Raw genomic sequence first — 16,286 nt, forward strand, 5'->3', positions numbered from 1 at the left:
TGTCGACAATCTGTGTATATTGAACTACTCTTCATGTGTATCAGCCATTTGAGCCGGTTATGGAAAATCTGGAGTGAAAACAAGGTCTTCAGAGCAGGCAATGGTACCTGTTGAAGCATATATCTCGATGATTACAGGGAGCTCCTCAGAGGAGGATTCAGAGACAGATGACCAGTCCTATATCCCACCTGAGGTGTATGCTCTAAGTTGCAATATTTATATTTCTCATATGATGCATATGGGGTCTTGCATTGCTTAGTTTAGACATCATATGCACACTATTGAATTCTACCTTCTTAATTTAGAGATCATACATGCGAGTGCTAGTTTCTTAGTATATGAATCAATTATGTCAATTATATCATGTCATCATGTATACTTATACAACATGTATGTGAATTATTTCATCCCAACCTATTTTAGAAAGACATCATATAGTTTTGTCATGTCATCCTGTTTAGGTACTCATGATATGTTGAATTATGACATTATATCCTGTTAAGTTATCCATCATATATCTGAAACTGTGTCATGCTATCCTGTTTAGTTAGGCATCATATATATGAAATTGTGTCATGCTGTCCTGTTTGGTTAGACAACATACATGTGAATTACCACATCTGTGTATCATACAATGTCTGTACGTTCAATTTCTTTTCTTGTTTATCATCCATTTGAATTGGAGGGGGTGATGGCAGTATCTAAGGGAGCAAAAACCCATTCTTCACAAAAGATAGTGCTACCCGTTGATGCAGATAGAACCATGGTTGTACTGGCCCACAAACTAGCCCCACCAGACATAATCGAGACTCTTCCAGATTGCACACTTACACCGTCACTACTAGGAAAAGGCCTACTAATGGCGCACCGGTTTTGCCTACTAATGGCGCATCACCGGTGCGCCATTAGTAGCACGCCACTAGTAATTTTTACTAATGGCGCACCACTGGTGTGCCATTAGTATCTGGTATACTAATGGCACACCATCCAGTGCGCCATTAGTATATAAAACCATGCGCCTTTAGTGTGCCTCCCAGGGGCCATATTTAACCATGTGCTTTGGCACACTAATGGCGCACTGCGGATAGATGCGCCATTAGTATACTTGGCATACTAATGGCGCACTCCGTCTTGATGCGCCATTAGTATCCTTTGGCATACTAATGGCGCACTCTATATTGATGCGCCATTAGTATCCTTTGGCATACTAATGGCGCACCTTGAGGTGATGTGCCATTAGTATGAATATTTGTTTTTTTTCTACTTTTCTGATTTTTGCACATGTTACAAAATATATTATTTGACAGAATATAGACAGTAGCACACAACAACAGCAGATTCATCGAATACAATAGAAGATTAGTCTCCGAATACAATTCATCATATTAGTCTCCGAATTCAAAAGACCGAACAAAGATAAAACATTACAAGTCTCAAGACCGCGAGTATCGAGTTTGTCTTCACATTACAAGTCGATATCAATCCTCTAAACTACCATCACATAGAAGAGAGCTCTGGTCATCACGATGAGCATCATCGCGATCAAACTGGTCTTCATCCGGTTCCTCCAACGCTCCCTCCTCTCTCCCGCTAGATAGCGGGCGTATCTAGATTCGGCCTCCGCCCTAGTGGTGTACCCTTTGTAACTATTACCGCTGAAACGGTGAACCTGTCTCCGACACTCCTCCCAGTCGTCGTAGACTCCAGGAACCTTACCCTTGTACACGACATACGACAGCATCTCTATGCACAAGCCAAACAACAGAAAATACATACATAAGCAATATATAAGTATGCAAAAAAAGGATCAGAAGAGAAAAGCAAGACATTAATAGCACGATTCATGGTCCTACTAATAAATAGCATCGATTACATCTAAGTTGAACGACTGTCCAAACCAAAGATACATACAATTCATTAAAGTTTAATTACAACATGAGCCAATCAATGTTTTAGAACTACACATCACTACTTTCGACTCGACTCATGGACAGGAGCGTGGATGAAGCTGCCGTCTGTCGTGATGGTCATGAAATCGCGGGCGTTGTCAGCCTGCATTTGTAGCATTCTGTCTATCTCAATGTTGGACGGTATATATCTGAGGAAGAACTGCCCCGAGGTATGAAGGACATCTTGATGGATGATGTTTGCAAACTCCGACTGGATGCGAAAGAATTCTTGTCTGATCTCCGCGTCCTGGATTGCCGACAAGCTCGTGGCCCAATCTTTGAGATTATTTGGTAGCAGAAGGTGATGATGGTCCCTTACGATCGCCCGCATGTGATGGAGGGCGTGGTAGGCATCCTTCTGACCGCCAAGCGGCTGCTTGATGCAGCAGAACGTCGTATTGTGGGCGAACACATGCTTGCCGTACTTACGAACTGCCCTGATGAAGGTGCCTCCAGATTTGGTGTAGCCAGGGAGAACATCATCAAGAACTTTCTTGATATTTGTGTAGTCTATCTTGGAGTTACGGTTCGGGTCGAAATACGTGGCCATGGAATATTTCGTGCTTAAGAGGATGAGTGTGCAATGTGTGTCACTGCACAGAACACGGAATGTTAGAAAAAAAAGAACGATCGAAATCTAAGAAATCATATGTTACGGGGCGGTTAAGGGATGACTTACTCGGGAAAGTAAGGCACAAGGAAGTTATCCTTATCTGGGTTTGCCAGAATGACGTCTTCGAGGTGTGAACTCGCTACTTGGCGGTCCCCAGCGCTGCTCAAGAGCTTGGCACGCATGTAGAAGGGGTCGACGATCATGATGTCTGGGGTCTTGTCTCTAATGATCCGCATCTCCATACTCAGCGAAAACAGCCGAACGAAGGTGTAGTGCAGCGGATGAAGGTTGAACATAGCAAAGATGTCATCAAACCGCAGGACGATCGTACCCCCGATGGCGCCATCCACAAAGCCCTTCCCTCCGGCACCTTGTCCACGAAAACTGGGTATGCCACATCATTCTCTCTGAGACGCCGCTTCTCCAAAGAAAGAACACTGTCGTGCAGACTCCGCATAGCACCGGTTGCAGCACTGAGCATATTTGTCGGTAGCATCGCCCTACCCGCCACATGCACCTTCCTCGAGATATCCTTAGGTGAAGGTGGCCCGTCCTGAGCACGGATCATACTCGGTGCCGGCTGGATCGCACCGGCGGCCTTTTTAGTCGGCCGTTTCCGGCCCTTCTTCTTGATCTGCTGTAATGGGACCGAGTTCTGCTCACAGACCGCCTTCTTGAGCGTGTTGGGGCTGATAGTATTTGGCACCTCCGCTATCTGAGGCTCGGTGAAGGCGGCAGCTGGAGGCGTCTCCTGAGAACTGAACGCCAGACGACGCCTGTTGCAATTGGGTTTCTCCGTCGTACCAGCTAGATTGCGGTCGTCTTGTTTGGGTTCTTGAGAAGGAGGCCCACAGAACTCGTCACCTGTAACGCCCCAGATATAGTTTCCATATTTGTATCCAACTCTTGCCGTTTCCAGCGCTAAGTTATATTTATTTCTCGGGTTCGGGTTTTGTCTCCGTGTGTTTTTTTCGTTTTCATGCATCTCATATCATGTCATCATGTGCATTGCATTTGCATACGTGTTCATCTCATGCATTCGAGCATTTTCCCCGTTGTCCGTTTTGCATTCCGGCGCTTCGTTCTCCTCCGGTGGTCATTTCTAGCTTTCTTTCGTGTGTGGGGATTAAACGTTTCCGGATTGGACCGAGACTTGCCAAGCGGCCTTGGTTTACTACCGGTAGACCGCCTGTCAAGTTTCGTACCATTTGGACTTCGTTTGATACTCCAACGGTTAACCGAGGGACAGAAAAGGCCTCGTGTGTGTTGCAGCCCAACACCCCTCCAATTTGGCCCAAAACCTACCAAACTCTGCTCCATGTCCTAGAGCGTTCGATCACGATCGCGTGGCCGAAAACCGCACCTCATTTGTACTCTCCTAGCTCTACTTATGCCTATAAATAGCCCCCTCCAAATTCGGATCTTCTTCCCCGTCCAAACCCTAGTCTAAAAAAAAACGAATCCAGCCGCCGCCGGACGTGTCCGCGCCATACCGGACGCGTCCGCCGCTGCGCCCAGCCAGTCGCAAGCCGCCGCGTGGCGCGCACCCGCCGCCGCCGCCAGCCGGCCCGGGAGGCCCATCACCGGCCCCCGCGCGCCGCCACCGGGCCCGAGCGCCCCGCTCCTTTCCCCCTCCAGCGCCGCCGCCTTCTCCAACGCCGGTGGCCGGCGCCACCGCGAGCCGCCCCGCCGCCGTCAACTCCGGGACGGCCGCCCAAGCCTGACGCCACCGCGGGCCGCCGCCGCCGCGCGGGTCGCCGCCCCCGCCGCCCGCTCCCTCCTCCGGCGACGAGCCCCGGCCACCGCGACCCCTCTCCCCGGTGAGCTCCCTCCGACTCCGGCGTGAACAGTGAAGTCCGGCGACCGCCTCGGGAAGCGTGCCGATCCAGATCTGGAAATATCCCTCTCGGTTGACTTTTTCGTCCCTAACCCTAGTTTTTTATGCATACTTTGACTGCCCATAACTTTGCATCCGTTGCTCCGATTTGGGCATATAATATATCAAGATCCTCGCCTCGACATATAAATCATTTCATTCCATTGCATCATTTGCATTTGAGTTCATTTTGATGCCCAAAATGCTGTTAGAAGGAGGCTTCGTGAGTTAAATTGCACATCCGTTAGTTCATCATGCACTTTTGTCATTTTTGCCATGTTTAATCCGTGCATGATATGCCTGTGCCCCTTTGGGATGAATTGTTAAGCATTTTGTCCTCTTTCCAGAGGTGCCACCCATGCATTTTTAGGATGTGTGTGTTGTCTTGTGCAAGCTTGTGAAGAGAGGTACCTGAGATTGCTGATTTCAGGGAGTTAGTTGTATTCGCTAAGTCTGGGATATTTTAGTTCATGATGCCATATGTTCAGCTTGTTTCCTAATGATCCGTGCTTCTTTTGAGGATGATCAGTAAGGGACTTTTGTTATTCATGTTATGATCTATCCATCCATGTCTTTTTTTGCAATTATTGAGCACCATAGCTTGAGTCAATCGAGCTCCACTTTTGCTTCGTGGTGAATCTGGGCAGATCGTCAACTCGTTTGCGATTTTGCCGGCGTTGTTGTAGTTGATCCGTGCATGCTATGCCATTGTTCTTGCCATGTCTAGCTTATATTTTGTGCCTTCTTAATGGATGTATTCTTGCCTTTCTGTGAATTGCACCATAGTGAGTGCATCGAGCTCGTTTACATGCCTTCGTGAGTTATATTTCAGCATGTCTCAGTTTTCACCGAGTCTGAAAACTGATTGTGTTTTAGCTATGTTCGTGTGCCCGTTAATATATTTTGTCAACCCTTTTGGCCCGAGGTCACTTTGGGTCTTTTGTTAAGGTTGTTGAGTAGCTCCATGCCATGTTCTTACTTGTCATGTTCAGGTCATGTATCATATTTTTTTGCTGCTCCGAAGAGAGCATCGTGATCTGAAATTTCAGAAAAGTGTTAATTTCACTAAGTCTGGAATCTGTTTTGCATTTGCGTTTTTGCCATGCTTGTTTGAACCTCTTAATGGATGAATTGGCCGTGGCTCAGTGCTAGTCTTTTGTTAAGAATCTTGTGGGCATGTTTGGTGGCTGTAGCATGTTCATTTCGTTGCGTTTAGATGCCTACTTGCTGTAAATCACAGACCGGTGTCATATCTTAAAACGCTTGCCATTTCCAAACCGTAACTCCGATTCCAATGATCTTTATATCGTTTTCAAGCGATTTCATCCCCTCTATCCAGTGGCACCCTTGGAATTCCAAGTTGAGGCCAGGTTCATGCATTTCCTGTCATATCTTGCATTTTGCATCCCGCATCGCATCCCGCATAGCATGTCATCATTTCATCATATTGCTTGGTCTTGCACGTGGTTGATTGTATCCTTGTTGCTTGTTTGTCTTGTTGGGTAGAGCCGGGAGACGAGTTCACTACCGAGGAGCCCGTTTAGTTTGCTTGTGAGGATCCAGTCAACTTTGACAACTGTGCAGGCAAGATGATCATACCCTCGAAATCACTACTATCTTTGCTATGCTAGTTTGCTCGCTCATTTGCTTTGCCACTGCTACGATGCCTACCACTTGCTTGTTAGCCTCCCAATTGCATGATTGAACCTCTAACCTACCATTGTCCTAGCAAACCTTTGATTGGCTATGTTACCGCTTTGCTCAGCCCTTCTTATAGCGTTGTTAGTTGCAGGTGAAGATTGGAGCCGTTCCTTGTTGGAACATTTATTTACTTGTTGGGATATCATTATATTGCCATGTTATCTTAATGCATCTATATACTTGGTAAAGGGTGGAAGGCTCGGCCCCTCGCCTAGTGTTTTGTTCCACTCTTGCCGCCCTAGTTTCTGTCATATCGGTGTTATGTTCCCGGATTTGCGTTCCTTACGCAGTTGGGTTATAATGGGAACCCCTTGATAGTTCGCCTTGTTTAAAGCTTTTCCAGCAATGCCCAACATTGGTCTTACCGTTTTCCAGCCACCTAGCCTTTTCTTTCCCTTGGGTTCTGCAGACTCAAGGGTCATCTTATTTACCCCCCGGGCCAGTGCTCCTCTGAGTGTTGGTCCAAACTAGAGTCCTGTGCAGCGCCCCCTCGGGGAAACTCGAGGTTTGGTTTTAGTTGTATGGAGCGCTCATCTGAGTGTGCCCTGAGAAAGAGATATGTGCAGCTCCTATCGGGATTTGTCGGCACATTCGGGCGGTGTTGCTGGTCTTGTTTTAACCTGTCGAATTGTCTTGTTGTACCGGGTTAGTTACCGAGTCTAATCGGTGTGTCTCGGGTGGAGGTCTATTCCTTCGTTGACCGTGAGAGCTTGTCATGGGCTAAGTTGGGACTCCCCTGCAGGGATTGAACTTTCGAAAGCCGTGCCCGCGGTTATGGGCAGATGGGAATTTGTTAATGTCCGGTTGTAGATAACTTAAACCTTAATTAATTAAAACGAATCAACTGCGTGTGTTGCCTTGATGGCCTCTTCTCGGCGGAGTCCGGGGAGTGGACACGGTGTTGGAGTTATGCTTGCGTAGGTTATTCCTCTAGATTCTAGCTCGCGCCTTGCCTCCTCTTCTCGCTCTCTTTTGCAGATAAGTTAGCCACCACATATGCTAGTCGCTTGCTGCAGCTCCACATATACTTGCCTTATCCTTCCTATAAGCTTAAATAGTTTTGATCGCGAGGGTGCGAGATTGCTGAGTCCCTGTGGCTCACAGATACTATAATTCCAGATGCAGGTCCAGGTGATTCCGCTCCAGGTGACGAGTACGAGCTCAAGTGGGAGTTCGACGAGGACTCTCAGCGTTATTATGTTTCCTTTCCCGATGATCAGTAGTGGTGCCTAGTTGGGGTTTGATTCAGGGCCTTGTCGCATGTTGGGTTCTTTTCTATTTTGGCGCCATAGACGGGCCATGAGTGTTTGTTTGATGGATGCTATTTGTGTACTCTGATGTGACGTGGCGAGTGTAAGCCAACTATGTTACCTCCCCCTTTTATTATGTATTACATGGGATGTTTTAATGATTGCTTAACTTGCGACATTGCTTTCAATGCGGTTATGCCTCTAAGTCGTGCCTCGACACGTGGGAGCTATAGCCACATCGAGGGCGTTACAAGTTGGTAATCAGAGCCTTCCCCGACCTTAGGAGCCCCCATTGCTTGATCGTTTTTAGCAGCCGAGTTGTGTCTAGAAAAATGTTTTGAGTCACTTAGGAATTATATATCGGAGAGTTAGGAATTCTTTTTATTTCCCAGTCTCCTCATCGCTCTGGTAAGGCATCCTGACGTAGAGTTTTGACTCTTCTCTTCTCAAATTTCACTAAAAAATTTTTGTTAGGATCACGCGAGTATCTTGGTTTTGTTCCGATGGTTTTGTGACGAGAACATTGTTCTTGGTGCCTCCTGTCTTTAGGGGTTGTGGCAGTGTCCCGGGGAGTTGAGCTCCGAGGTGTTGTCGTCACAATTTTATCGTTGCAATTCTGGTATACTTGAGATATGTGCGCGACATCGAAAATCTCCTTTATGCAGTTCGTTGGTGAGATAACCTCGACGCCACCCAGTACTGGGGCGGGAGTTCGGGAGTATCGCCATAACTTGTATAACGGATGCTTTTCGAAGGTTGAGATAGATGGTTTCCGAAGGTTTCTTGGTTATGTGTTGAAGGATGGATATAGCTGGATGTAGGATTTGCTAGCTTGAGTGAGATATTATGCTCCCCTGTATCCCCAACACCTGATTGCATAACCGGGAAAATTTCGGGAATTTCATAGGTGGGAATTCAAGTAGCCTTAGGATATCTTTCTGACAGATGTATGATATGAAATTGGGGTTCGACGTCTAGTGGTTCGCCTATTCACGGTCGATTTTACAGTGGTCTCGTTGTGTCTTAAAGAGTCCTTGGCTATGCTGACTCGGGGACGCTTCGTATGTCATGTGCACTGCCTTGTACATGATGGTGCTGTACGATCGAGCCCGTGTAGGTCCCACCACGAAAACTTCGAACGAAATTTCTATCATGTATTTGTTCCGGCTTATTCCGCAAGCCAACCCTGGGTTTTATTTCGAGTTGTGGCATTCGTTTTGCTTCGACGTCATATGTTGATTCCATCCCTCGTTGTTGTACCCCTTCTACCTGATTCTTCATGGCTTCGCAATTTAGGAATATGTGACCACTTCAAGAGAAGTGCATTCGTTCATTTTGTTCGGATGTGAAGACTTTATGTTGCAATTATCATTCCATTGGATTCAGCTTCAATATTTGTCTATTTGTGTACTAATGGTGGTCAACCTGTTCAGGATGGCTCCCGCTAAGAGCACCAGTCAGAACCAGAATCAAGATCCGCCACCGCCTCCACCTCCTCCAGAGGCATGGCAAGCTGTGATGGCCGCAACCAATGCAAACACTCAGCTGATCATGCAAATTCTCCAAGAGTGCAATCAAGGCAGTCAAGGGAATCAAGGCAGCAACCAGGGTCACTTTGCTACACTCAACCAGTTCCTTGCTAACGGGCCAAAGACTTTCAGCAATTGTGTTGAGGCAACCGATGCTGACGATTGGCTTGTGGATCTGAGTAAGCATTTCGAGTGCAGCAACGTCAGGCCTGAGGACTTTGTGAAATTCGCTTCCTTCCAACTCAAAGATCAGGCTGCAGAGTGGTTCCAGCAGTACAAGGATTCCAGAGGTGGACGTGTTATCACTTGGGATGATTTCCGTCAAGATTTCCGCGCTCATCACATTCCTCAAAGTGTGGTTGAAAGCAAGCGTGAGGAATTCCGCAATCTGAAGCAAGGCTCTTTGTCTGTCTATGACTACAACAAGTTGTTCCAGAAGCTCGCCCGTTTTGCCAAGCAGGATGTTCCTGATGAGAAGAGCATGATATATCAGTTCAGGGGTGGTCTCAGAGAAGATATTCAGCTCGCCCTTGTTCTCTTTGAGCCGTTGAGATACGATGAGTTCTACAACATGGCACTGAAGCAAGAGGCTGCTCAGTTGAGGTGTGATGCTTCCAGGAAGCGAGTCAGAGATGTTACTCCTTCTTCCTCTACTCAAGTGTCCAAGCAGCAGAAGTTTTGGCTTCCTCCTCCTCCGTTCCGTCAGCCGTATCAGCAGAAGAGCAAAGGTGGCAGTGGTTCTTCCCACCCACCCAACCCAGGCTTTCAGAACAAGGCTTCGTCTCAAGCTCCAAGATCGAGTGCTCCGTATCACCGTCCGCTTTCAGAGGTCACGTGCAACAAGTGCCAACAGAAGGGTCACTATGCCAACAAGTGTTTCAACCAGAGGCGTCTTCCTCCTCCTCCTGTGAAATCGGCAAGTACAGCTGTGGTCAAGCATAACCCCAAGTACGCCAAGGTCAACATGGTGAATGCAGCTCAGGCAGAGGACTCGTCAGATGTGATCATGGGTAACCTTCCTGTTAACGATGTTCCTGCAAAAGTTCTTTTTGACACGGGTGCATCGCATTGCTTCATTTCCAAACCTTTTGCATCAAAGTATGAGTGTGATTATCAGTATCTGCAAAGTTCCTTGCAAATTGTGTCACCGGGCAAGCAGATGACAGCTAACACCTGCGTCCCTGAGGTTACTATCACATTGGGTGACTTCAAGTTCCTTTCTTCCCCAATTGTTCTCGGTAACTCGGATATTGATCTTATTCTCGGAATGGATTGGCTTTCTAAGCACAAGGCACATCTTGACTATGCTGCCAGGCAGATTCAATTGACTCATTCGTCTGAGGATGTAATTGTCTTTGCCGCTCGGGATAATACCATCCGTCTGTTTTCTCTCAATGAGAAGGGTGAATTGGATGCCATCTCTCAAATTCCTGTTGTTTGCGAATATCAAGACGTTTTTCCAGAAGAGCTCCCAGGAATGCCTCCGCACCGGCCAGTTGAATTCGTTATTGAACTTGAACCTGGCACGGAACCTGTGTGCAAACGTCCTTACAAGCTCGGACCTGAAGAGTTGAAGTAGCTGAAGAAGCAACTCGATGAGAAAGAAAGATTGGGTCTCATCCGGCCTAGTACTTCTCTGTGGGGTTGTGGTGTTCTTTTTGTGAAGAAGAAGGATGGATCGAGTCGACTTTGTGTTGATTACCGTCCAGTGAACAAGAAGACCATCAAGAACAAATACCCACTTCCCAACATCAATGAGCTGTTCGAACAACTCAAGGGTGCTCAAGTATTCTCCAAGCTTGATCTCCCTATGGGTTATCATCAGATTCGCATTCGTGAAGAAGATATTCCCAAGACAGCATTCAGAACAAGCTTTGGTTCATATGAATACACTGTCATGTCTTTTGGCCTCGCCAACGCTCCTCCGACGTTCTCTCGCATGATGAACTTCATCTTCAACGCCTACACCAATGACTTCGTTTTGGTCTATCTCGATGACATTCTGGTTTTCTCGAAGAACAAGGAAGATCATGCCAAGCACTTGCGTTTGGTTCTTGACAAGCTCAGGGAACATCAGTTCTACGCCAAGTTCTCCAAGTGTGAATTTTGGCTCGATGAGGTTCTTTATCTTGGTCATATCATCTCTGCCAAGGGCATTTCCGTGAATCCCGAGAAGGTATCCGCAATTGTGAATTGGGAACCTCCTCAGCATGTGAAGCAACTCCGCAGTTTTCTCGGTCTCGCAAGCTATTGCCGAAGATTCGTTGAATACTTTTCCAAGATCGCGAAGCCTCTCTCAAATCTTCTTCAGAAGCACGTCAAGTACGTTTGGTCTCCGGAGTGTGATATTGCTTTCAACACTTTGAAAGAGAAGTTGATCACTGCTCCAGTTCTGACTCCGCCTGATGAAACCAAGCCGTACGAGGTCTTTTGTGATGCCTCTCTCCAAGGTATCGGTGCAGTTTTGATGCAAGAGAAGAAAGTTGTTGCTTATACCTCTCGCCAGTTGAAGCCTAATGAGAAGAACTACCCCACTCATGATCTCGAGTTGGCGGCAGTTGTGCATGCTCTTTTGACTTGGAGACATGTTCTATTGGGAAGGAAAGTGGACATTTTCACTGATCACAAGAGTCTCAAGTACATCTTCACCCAGCCTAATCTCAGCCTAAGGCAAACTCGATGGGTCGAAATGATTCAAGAGTACAATCTGAGTATTGAGTATACTCCAGGCAAGGCTAATGTGATTGCTGACGCTTTGAGCAGAAAAGCATATTGCAACAGTCTGATTCTCAAGCCTTATCAACCCGAGCTTTGTGAAGCTTTCCGCAAACTTAATCTACAAGTTGTTCCTCAAGGTTTCCTCGCCAACCTTCAAGTTTCTCCTACCTTGGAAGACCAGATTCGCCAAGCCCAACTTCTTGATGCGATGGTGAAAAAGGTGAAGATTGGGATTGCCAAGAGTCAGTCCAAGTACAAGTGTTACCGACTTGATGACAAGGACACTCTCTTCTTCGAGGATCGAATTGTTGTGCCCAAAGGTGAACTTCGTAAAGTGATCATGAACGAGGCTCACAACTCTCTCCTCTCCATCCACCCTGGTAGTACGAAGATGTATCAGGACCTTAAGCAAGCTTATTGGTGGACTCGAATGAAGCGCGAGATCGCTCAATTCGTGAATGAATGTGATGTCTGCAGAAGAGTGAAGGCAGAACACCAAAGGCCAGCTGGTCTCCTCCAACCTCTTGCCATTCCAGAATGGAAGTTTGACCACATTGAAATGGACTTCGTGACTGGGTTTCCAAAGTCCAAGCGTGGCAATGATGCTATATTTGTTGTCATCGATAAGCTCACCAAGGTGGCTCACTTTCTGCCTATCAAGGAGTCGATCACTGCAGCTCAATTGGCAGAACTCTATACTTCTCGCATTGTCTCTCTGCACGGTATTCCTCAAGTGATCTCTTCAGACCGTGGCAGCATCTTCACCTCCAAGTTTTGGGATTCTTTCCAGAAGGCCATGGGCACCAACATCCGCTTCAGCACTGCTTTCCATCCTCAAACAAGCGGTCAAGTCGAGCGTGTCAACCAGATTCTTGAAGATATGCTCAGGGCTTGTGTGATCTCCTTCGGCATGAAGTGGGAGGATTGTCTTCCTTATGCTGAATTCTCATACAACAACAGTTTTCAAGCAAGTTCGGGCAAGGCCCCCTTTGAAATTCTGTATGGCAGGAAGTGCCGTACCCCTCTCAACTGGTCTGAAACCGGTGAACGTCAGCTGCTGGGTAATGACCTGATCACAGAGGCAGAAGAAATGTGCAAGGTCATTCGCGATAACCTCAAAGCAGACCAATCCCGCCAGAAGAGCTACTATGACAGTAAGCACCGTGATCTGGATTTCGAGATCGGAGATCACGTTTACCTCCGCGTCTCTCCTATGAAAGGCACTCGTCGCTTCGGTATCAAAGGGAAGCTTGCCCCCAGATATGTCGGGCCTTTCAAGATTGCTAGCAAGAGAGGCGACCTCGCCTATTAGCTCGAGCTTCCTTCAAACTTTGCCAATGTTCATGATGTGTTCCATGTCTCCCAACTCTGAAAGTGCTTCAAGACGCCTGAACGCACCGTCAACTTCGAGGACATTGAGCTCCAAGAAGATCTCTCTTACCGTGAGCACCCAGTTGCCATTCTTGAAGAAACTGAACGCAGAACTCGCAACAAGTCAATCAAATTTCTCAAAGTCAAGTGGTCTCACCATTCCGACCGTGAAGCTACATGGGAATGCGAGGATCACCTCCGTTCTGAGTACCCGGAGTTCTTTCAGTCCTAGATCTCGGGACGAGATCTTTTCGTAGCGGTGGAGTGTTGTAACGCCCCAGATATACTTTCCATATTTGTATCCAACTCTTGCCGTTTCCGGCGCTAAGTTATATTTATTTCTCGGGTTCGGGTTTTGTCTCCGTGTGTTGTTTTCGTTTTCATGCATCTCATATCATGTCATCATGTGCATTGCATTTGCATACGTGTTCATCTCATGCATTCGAGCATTTTCCCCGTTGTCCGTTTTGCATTCCGGCGCTTCGTTCTCCTCCGGTGGTCATTTCTAGCTTTCTTTCGTGTGTGGGGATTAAACGTCTCCGGATTGGACCGAGACTTGCCAAGCGGCCTTGGTTTACTACCGGTAGACCGCCTGTCAAGTTTCGTACCATTTGGACTTTGTTTGATACTCCAACGGTTAACCGAGGGACCGAAAAGGCCTCGTGTGTGTTGCAGCCCAACACCCCTCCAATTTGGCCCAAAACCCACCAAACTCTTCTCCATGTCCTAGAGCGTTCGATCACGATCGCGTGGCCGAAAACCGCACCTCATTTGGACTCTCCTAGCTCTACTTATGCCTATAAATAGCCCCCTCCAAATTCGGATCTTCTTCCCCGTCCAAACCCTAGTCTAAAAAAAAATGAATCCAGCCGCCGCCGAACGTGTCCGCGCCAGACCGGACGCGTCCGCCGCCGCGCCCAGCCAGCCGCAAGCCGCCGCGTGGCGCGCACCCTCCGCCGCCGCCAGCCGGCCCGGGAGGCCCATCACCGGCCCCCGCGCGCCGCCACCGGGCCCGAGCGCCCCGCTCCTCTCCGCCTCCAGCGCCGCCGCCTTTTCCAACGCCGGTGGCCGGCGCCACCGCGAGCCGCCCCGCCGCCGTCAACTCCGGGACGGCCGCCCAAGCCCGACGCCACCGCGGGCCGCCGCCGCCGCGCGGGTCACCGCCCCCGCCGCCCGCTCCCTCCTCCGGCGACGAGCCCCGGCCACCGCGACCCCTCTCCCCGGCGAGCTCCCTCCGACTCCGGCGTGAACAGTGAAGTCCGGTGACCGCCTCGAGAAGCGTGCTGATCCAGATCTGGAAATATCCCTCTCGGTTGACTTTTTCGTCCCTAACCCTAGTTTTTTTTGCATACTTTGACTGCCCGTAACTTTGCATCCGTAGCTCCGATTTGTGCATATAATATATCAAAATCTTCGTCTCGACATGTACATCATTTCATTCCATTGCATCATTTGCATTTGAGTTCATCCTGATGCCCAAAATGCTGTTAGAAGGAGGCTTCGTGAGTTAAATTGCAAATCCGTTAGTTCATCATGCACTTTTGTCATTTTTGCCATGTTTAATCCGTGCATGATATGCCTGTGCCCCTTTGGGATGAATTGTTAAGCATTTTGTCTTCTTGCCAGAGGTGCCACCCATGCATTTTTAGGATGTGTGTGTTGTCTTGTGCAAGCTTGCGAAGAGAGGTACCTGAGATTGCTGATTTCAGGGACTTAGTTGTATTCGCCATGCCATATGTTCAGCTTGTTTCCTAATGATCCGTGCCTCTTTTGAGGATGATCAGTAAGGGACTTTTTTTATTCATGTTATGCTCTATCCATCCATGTCTTTGTTCGCAATTATGGAGCACCATAGCTTGAGTCAATCGAGCTCCACTTTTGCTTCGTGGTGAATCTGGGCAGATCGTCAACTCGTTTGCGATTTTGCCGGCGTTGTTGTAGTTGATCCGTGCATGCTATGCCATTGTTCTTGCCATGTATAGCTTATATTTTGTGCCTTCTTCATGGATGTATGCTTGCCTTGCTGTGACTTGTACCATGGTGAGTGCATCGAGCTCGTTTACATGCCTTCGTGAGTTATATTTCAGCATGTCTCAATTTTCACCAAGACTGAAAACTGATTGTGTTTTAGCTATGTTCGTGTGCCCGTTAATATATTTTGTGAACCCTTTTGGCCCCAGGTCACTTTGGGTCTTTTTTTAAGCTTGTTGAGTAGCTCCATTCCATGTTCTTACTTGTCATGTTCAGGTCATGTATCATATTGTTTTGCTGCTCCGAAGAGAGCACCGTGATCTGAAATTTCAGACAAGTGTTAATTTCACTAAGGCTGGAATCTGTTTTGCATTTGCGTTTTTGCCATGCTTGTTTGAACGTCTTAATGGATGAATTGGCCATGGCTCAGTGCTAGTCTTTTGTTAAGAATCTTGTGGGCATCCCTGCCATGTATTTTTCTGTCATGTTTGTGGCTGTAGCATGTTCATTTCGTTGCGTTTAGATGCCTACTTGCTGTAAATCGCAGACCGGTGTCATATCTTAAAACGCTTGCCATTTCCAAACCGTAACTCCGATTCCAATGATCTTTATATCGTTTTCAAGCGATTTCATCCCCTATATCCAGCGGCACCCTTGGAATTCCATGTTGAGGCCAGGTTCATGCATTTCCTGTCATATCTTGCATTTTGCATCCCGCATCGCATCCCGCATAGCATGTCATCATTTCATCATATTGCTTGGTCTTGCACGTGGTTGATTGTATCCTTGTTGCTTGTTTGTCTTGCTGGGTAGAGCCGGGAGACGAGTTCGCTACCGAGGAGCCCGTTGAGTTTGCTTGTGAGGATCCAGTCAACTTTGACAACTGTGCAGGCAAGATGATCATACCCTCGAAATCACTACTATCTTTGCTATGCTAGTTTGCTCGCTCTTTTGCTTTGCCACTGCTACGATGCCTACCACTTGCTTGTCAGCCTCCCAATTGCATGATTGAACCGCTAACCTACCATTGTCCTAGCAAACCTTTGATTGGCTATGTTACCGCTTTGCTCAGCCCATCTTATAGCGTTGTTAGTTGCAGGTGAAGATTGGAGCCGTTCCTTGTTGGAACATTTATTTACTTGTTGGGATATCATTATATTGCCATGTTATCTTAATGCATCTATGTACTTGGTAAAGGGTGGAAGGCTCGGCCCCTCGCCTAGTGTTTTGTTCCACTCTTGCCGCCCTAGTTTCCGTCATATCGGTGTTATGTTCCCGGATTTGCGTTCCTTACGCGGTTGGGTTATA

The sequence above is a fragment of the Triticum urartu genome, chromosome 5 (assembly GCF_003073215.2).
Source record: "Triticum urartu cultivar G1812 chromosome 5, Tu2.1, whole genome shotgun sequence".
Lineage (NCBI taxonomy): Eukaryota > Viridiplantae > Streptophyta > Magnoliopsida > Poales > Poaceae > Triticum > Triticum urartu.